The sequence below is a fragment of the Pezoporus occidentalis genome, unplaced genomic scaffold (genome assembly GCF_034315485.1).
Source record: "Pezoporus occidentalis ecotype Australia unplaced genomic scaffold, CSIRO_AGI_Poc_V1 ctg163, whole genome shotgun sequence".
NCBI lineage: Eukaryota > Metazoa > Chordata > Aves > Psittaciformes > Psittacidae > Pezoporus > Pezoporus occidentalis.
The window spans coordinates 447,140-454,070 of NW_026913457.1; the positions used below are offsets into that span (position 1 = coordinate 447,140).

Below are 6,931 nucleotides of genomic sequence, written 5' to 3' on the forward strand. Positions count from 1 at the left end.
TGGTTCGAGGCGCATGTTTTCTAAGCATGGCTTTTTTGTTGTTTTTTTTCCCTTCCTTTTACACTGACTCCAAGTCAGCCCTTTAGCAAGTCACTTAACCCCTAAATCTATTTTTCCATCTGAAACCAATAACACCATGGTGATAAGGAATCTGTAAGTACTAATTATTCTTCTTATTATTCATAATTTTACTCCAAGTGGGGCTGGCACTAGGTGTAATTGTTTTTATTACAGAATAATACTGGAAACAACCATTTATAAACCTCGGTAAATCTGTAGAAACATTTACTCTCAAAGTTTCATGAAGCTTTTTATGATTTCCACACATATTGTGGTTAACGTTTCCAATTAAGCTATCATACATACTGCATATATTATGTAATTATACTAGGCACAGAAGGAGCAACTTAGAAATTACAAGACAAGGGCACATACACAACAAAAATTTAATTAAAAATGTGAAAGGCAGAAGAGGCAGAGAGAAAAACAAATTTCAGGAAAGTAATAGTCTAGATTAAAAATTATTCAGCACCCTAACTCTAATGGGATACCATTTTAATATTCAGCATTCCATGCCAATATTGGATGTTTAAATCCTGAAATGTGAATTTCCATGCTTTTGTGACATTGACTCACGATCTTAACGTCCTTTTAATGTACTTTTTGTTGTGTAAATCTGTGTAAGTACCATCAGTCATCAAACTTGACATCTGATGGCGTGATGTAGACCCAGCCTGCATGTATTAGGGCTTTTTGTGTTTGTGCAGTGGAACCTACTTACACAAATTCCACTGAAGGCATAAACCTGTTAAAGGAATACATTTCCTTTACACTGAAACAATAGACTGCATCAAAGGAACATCCAGGGAAAGAATAAGTAATTTAAAAAGATAAATTTCTTTTCTGCAAAAAGGCAAAATGTACAGACAGCCTGACCCGCAGAAGAAATGATTCTGTTGACTTATCAAGGCAGTGTGCAAACCGAATTAGAATTTAGATGATCATTTAAAAATTATCAAACAAGAATCCAGGCAACACCTTGTGCTTTTAATGCACTGCTATGGTTTGAGGTGATTTAGAAAAAATTAAGGAAAATGTGAATGAGAACATTCCCAGCATCCTTAACGGTATTCTATTCCTACCCCCTGAACTTCAGATCAAGGCTAAAGCTTAACTTACAGACTTCGTCATAACAAGCAAGAAGCCACAAATAATATTTTTAAGTGGTAATCCCAGTGCCACCATCAGGGTAGAGGCATCTTCCAGCCACTCAACTGAGAGGATGGGATGGGTGTCCATTCCCTAAAACCTCTGTCTCACCACATCCACCTGCAGCGTTAACGCTCCTCTCAGCTGTGGGGAAAGGGGAGTGAAGAAAAGGGGCTTAGGAGCAGGGTTTGCTTCTGGCAGGACAGGTATCTTCTTGCTGCTCTTTATTTTAAAGATGAGAAAGCTGATGTCCACACTGACTACGGAGAGGTCTCTGAAAAGTGCCAGGAAAAAGCCTCATAAAGTTCCTATCTCAGTATATTCTCCAAAATCTTCTTCCCAGTGGGGCAGAGGGGAATTGCACAACGCTCAGGGAAAAAGGGAGAGCCACTCTACACGCAACCTGGTCAAGGTCCTGCTGAAGACCAGAGGGGCCAATTGATGGACTTTGCTTTCTGGCACAGTGCTTGCAAGGATTCCCCAGCTAGCACCTATGCACGATGATACGCATATCTGGATGAAGACAGACATGCTGAGTCCATCACTGTGAGCACCAGGCGGAACATCCCATCACTGGACTTCTTCCAGGCTGGGTGTCTGGATGTCCGGCTGCCTCTCTGTCAGCAGACCCAAAGTCCTGCATTTCCCTGTGCAAGAATAACCTCTTCACAAACATGGGTGACAGTGCAGCTATGACACACAGTGCCAAGCATGGGGCTTGCCCGAAGTGGCAAAGAGCTGTCTTGATGCCTTGCACCAATGAAAAAGTGGATTGCCTGCAGCTACAGCACGTACCAGGAGCTGAACCACTGTCCCTCTGGCCAATCCATTACCCCTATGGCACATTGAAGGCATTCATACTCCCTTATGAATTTAAAGTATATTATTTACCTACCTGACATACTTGAGCTCTAAGTATACTTTTATGGGTATCTGCTCTGCATTTGGCACTCCTAGCTGGAGTTTGGGCCAAATTCGGCCTGTGAGTAGATTCATTGCTGTCATTTGGATTTGTAGTGGCAGCATTTGCCCATTATTGTGTTATTTTAATTCCCTCAAGAATCTAATGAAAATTAAGTGAAAAAATAAGGCTTTCTTTATTCTATTTTCAGAATGATGGATTGATAGAAGGACGGGCAACTTATACTTGTAGGCTGAAGATTTTATGCATATATACATAACAGATATGGAGACAGAATTTTTCCCTTATGGCAATGGAATGGTTTTGATAGTCTTCATTAAAATAGATTTGAAAATACCATTTGTTTTATGTTTAAACCTTAAATTAAATTTTTCAATAATAAAGTATGCTTATTATAACCCAATTCTATCAATCACTGAAATGAACAGCACATTGGTGGGTTCAAGCAAGTAAATAAATAAATATGTTATTTTTATTGCATGTCAGGAAGGCTTCTTGGATAGAATTCTTCCCTCTGAACTGATGGGTTAGAGGTTTAAGCATCGTATCAAAGATTTGTACTAATATCGAGTGCTGATCCTGCCTCTCAGTGCCTCGGACAGAGGGTGGCAGTTCAGGCAAAGTGTAAAAGCATGTTGTGCTCTGTCCAAGCCAGGGGTAGTGTTCCCCTGGTCCCTTTGAAGAGGTGCCACTCAGGGCCTCAGTAAAGAGTACCTCTTTGTAGATGTGGTATTTTGAGGTATAAGTGATGTGTGATATTCTGCAAAGATAGTTTTTTTAGTTGTTGCTATAGATCTTCCAGCTGCTGCATTTGTCTGGGGTCACTGTGATAGTTAAACTGACCATTTTAATAAGTGTTTGGAGAGACCTTGAGTAAGAAAAGAGTTTTAGATAAAATTCAAAGAGGCCACATTCTTTGTTGGAAACAGGCATGGGTATGGAGGGCATCTTGCCCCTCGGTCAGTTCAGAGTTTTGCACTACAAAGACTTTGCAAAATTTTTCCTATGCACAACTAAATAATTCCCTACAGAAGGCAGGACAGGTATCCTCTTAGCTGGACAGATACGGCTAGGTGAACCTGGAGTGAATCTTGAACATGTCTGAGAGGCATTTGAAAGCGTCTAGAGCTGCTTGAGTCGGGCTCTAAGCCTCCATGTCCCAGGCTTCTGTCTCCACTAGGTTCAGAGCAGCTCTAGGAAAGATGCACAGCCACTGTTCTGCTGTTGTATTCCTGTGACTGATCACTGTACCAGGCACATGTCCTGTGTCCCTTCATGTCTCATGGAGCACCGAACCCCCAACCCCCAGATGGCTGCTGATGCTGGGTGCAGACATGGGGTGAGCTGTGTTCCTTGGCTGTGTCCTGCACTCTGACACTTGCTCTGTGCATGTGGAATGCTGCTGACCATGCCCAGCTTAAGCTGCCTCTCCCAGTGGCACAGGACAGACAGACCCTTGCACAGAGCAGCTCTGCTGTAGCAGGCGTTAGCTGAGCTCAGTGGCTGGCGGGCAGATGGTGCAGGTCATGGGGCATAACTCTCATTAACTTGTAGCTGAAAGCCTGTGCTCTTGCATTCTGTAATATCATGGCCTGTGAACACTCTATAAAAGGAGACCCAAATGAATCATATTACAGTAGCCTGGAGAAGAGGTCACAAATCTTTTTGAAGAAGAGCCACTTCTGGCCACTGCTGAAACATGAACTTCCACATGTATCCTGTTATAAAAAATGAATTCCATGTTGGGAAACTTATTGACATGTTTGGGCATATAGCTCATAGACAGGGAGAGCTACTAACACCCCAATGACACCTTCCAGATGTTCTCCCCTCAACAATTATCTGTCTTATCCAGGCTGGCTTGCTGCTCCACAGACATCTCTGGGCAGGCAGGATGACAGCCGCTGAAGGCCACTGGCAGGTTTGGCAGAGGTGGGAATGTTCTAGCAGGCTGAATAAACTCTGAGTACTTTGTGTTATCCATCATTAACATGGCTAAAATGAAAGAGTGGGGACAGAGTTCAGAGGTAGCCTTTTGTTCAAACACAGAGACGTTGCCCCTCCAGGTTCTCCTGGAAAAAGCAGCATTTCCTGACCAGGTTTCTGTTCTTCCAGCCCATGCTGGTCACCATGTAGAGTGTGGATCTACACACGGATGTGTATACCAAGGCATGAACAACTTAGAGGTGGTGAGGTAGCAGATCATCAACTACCATGAGTGTCACAGAGAGAAAACCGTCTGTGACACATTGAAGGCTGTTACCAAATTAATGGGAAGCATGACAAGGTGAGAGGCACTCCCCATGGGTTATTTTAGCAAAGCAGGTTGGTCCCAGTGCACAGCGGTTAATCCAGAATCCCTGTGGTCTCGTAAGGCTGTGAGGCTCCAGCCTGCAGCTTCCAGACCCTGCTCTCATCAGTGTCCAAGGGTCCGTTTCATCTCCCAGCCCACCCTGCTGTCACTTGAATGGGGCAGCAGTCAATGCAGCACTCAGGTACAAGCAGAAAGTTAAAAAAAAAAAACATTTTCCCAAGAAGACAAAATAAAAGAAAAATGTTTTTCACCAAATAACAGGTGAAATATCTTTGCAAAGCTGTTTTGGGGTTGAAACATGAAGAGCAGAGCTTGCATGGGTCTTTTGTTTTACAGAATTTACAAAAGCACAGCGAGCAGCTGCAGCAAAGCCCACAGAAGGGATTGCTTGACCATGTGAACAGTGCTCAGGAAAAGGGGGTTACCAATTCAAACAAGAAATAACATAACGTCCGATCTGGGCTGGCAGTTTCTCACCCTCTCCTCACTTTTTGTCCCTTGGGAAGTAAAAAGAACTGAGAAGAACAGAACTTAGTTTTTAACGAAAAAAAAAAGATAAAAGGAGGCAAAATTTAGATTGGCTGGACACCTTCAGAATGTAAGGCCAACGTTCCTCAAACATCGCATTTTTGGGGCACAAATGCAACACTCTTGAGATTACCATTAATTGTGTTTTGCTGTTTGTGACTTGAGGCTCATGATGTCATTTTGTCTTTATCTGTGAATGAACCTGGGTATAACATAATGTGAACATGACAAAGTGTGCTGGAATGCCAAAAGCTAAAGAGAAACATATGACTTCTGGGCTGAATACCTGCTTTGCTCTAGTATCTAAGAAGAAGAAAGTTGGGATGTGAAAACAGGGTGAACAGTAAGAAGAGAAAAAAATTTGGCACGTCTTTTGTTGAAATTCTATCCTCCCCCTCCCTCGTATGCCCAGAAACCATCTGCAAACTTTTCAATCATTTTTTAGGATACAGTGAATTTTATCATAATTTTGTCAACCAAAACCATATGTGCTTTTTCTATTGACAACATAGAATAACAAAATCATATTTGTTCAAACCACAAGGCAGGTAATAAATAACTGTGGACACACTGCTATGTTACAACTTAATGTGGTTTTCTTTTTTAAAGAAAAGTATTGAATATTACCAAAAAATTTAATTTGGGAGGTAAAGTAAACTTCTGAAGAGAAAACCATCTGAGAGAAAGCTTGTGGCTCAATAACTTTCCCCTTCCTGTTAGACCAATTCTAGCTCGCTGTCCTGAGGCCATAATAAAATGAGATCTTCCACTGCCTGCCTTCATCTGTGTGTGGTGTCGATGCAGATGCAAACTGCAGGTAACGGCTGCAGCATGTCCCTGCTGCACACACGTTCTGCACTTGGCTCCCCGAGCTCACACTGGACATTGCTCTGAGAAGCTCGGGTCCCTGAGGTTGAAAGATTAAATGTGAGTTGAAGTAATTCAGGACACGCTTCCTTGTAATACACCCACCAAGAAAAATCTTTCCTTACTGATATTAGACAAGCTAATCTTCTCAGGTGTGACCGGATATTGCCAGAACCATGCAAAAATCATCACTCTAGAGCATCGGAATTGTCCTGCTCTAGGTTCTTTGGTGACAAGCGACATTTGCTTATTCTTTGGGTCTAAAAATGCAGAAATCTGGAACACAAGTAGGTGCCTAAAGCACTTTAGAGAAGTCAGCCTTTTTTTCTTTCCTTTTCTTCCCCGTGTCTGTGTGTGTGTGGATGGAGGAAGCCGTTGCAAACAGCAGTGGGCCCAGCTGCTATCACCAAAATTCCAGCGGGGAACATGGCATGGATATGTTAATGGCACTAATTAACCACTGTAAAAGGTTACTGAAGAAGCTGGTGGACTCTGTCTCAGGTTATCTATAACTTGGACAACTTTCCTGGTCAGTGCTTCAACAAGTCTTTGAGCTTAAAGGATGAAAATTATTATAGTGTGATTACACCAAGTATGGGTCAAGTGATTTACAGAAAAATATCTAAGAATCCATGTGTAGACAAACATATGGTTTTAATATGATTATATATATTGCATTAATAAACATGCAATTGTCATTGTGTTAACAGTGATAAACAAGCTTAGGTTTTTATAGTAATGCCTCATGAAGGTTGACCGGGGGTCTTGGTTGGATCTCTGCCACTTGACTTTGCACAACTGCTCTTTACCTGGGCGTTGAAGTGCATGCAGAAAAGCTTGTGCTCCACTGCAAAGTGCTCTGCAATCTGACAATGAAAAGATACAGGTAAAATTCCCTATTGGAAAGGTTACTGCATTCTCCTGGCTGTATCCATTTTAATACAGTACTTCCTCACACGCCTTCATTAGCCACAGTGTTTGACTCTGCCATATTGTTTTCATTTTTTTCTTCTACATAAGAATGAGACAAACAGAAAGACATAAACCTTGGTCTGAAAAATTTACTTTTAAAACTATGCTTATTTATTATA

The 6,931-nt window shown here is 41.8% G+C and overlaps 1 long non-coding RNA gene across 2 annotated transcripts in view; it reads left to right on the top strand.

Moving 5' to 3' along the window:
* LOC134160725 (uncharacterized) overlaps window positions 1-2,468 on the top strand; it is a 95,652-nt gene extending 93,184 nt beyond the window's left edge. Inside the window, exon 4 of one of the 2 annotated variants that reach the window (XR_009963664.1) lies at window positions 1,553-2,468. This is a non-coding gene — a long non-coding RNA (uncharacterized LOC134160725). Of the gene's footprint in view, window positions 1-74; window positions 222-1,552 lie in introns of those variants that run through there. The other variant, XR_009963665.1, reaches the window with a different exon arrangement.
* Window positions 2,469-6,931: the final 4,463 nt, after the last annotated feature.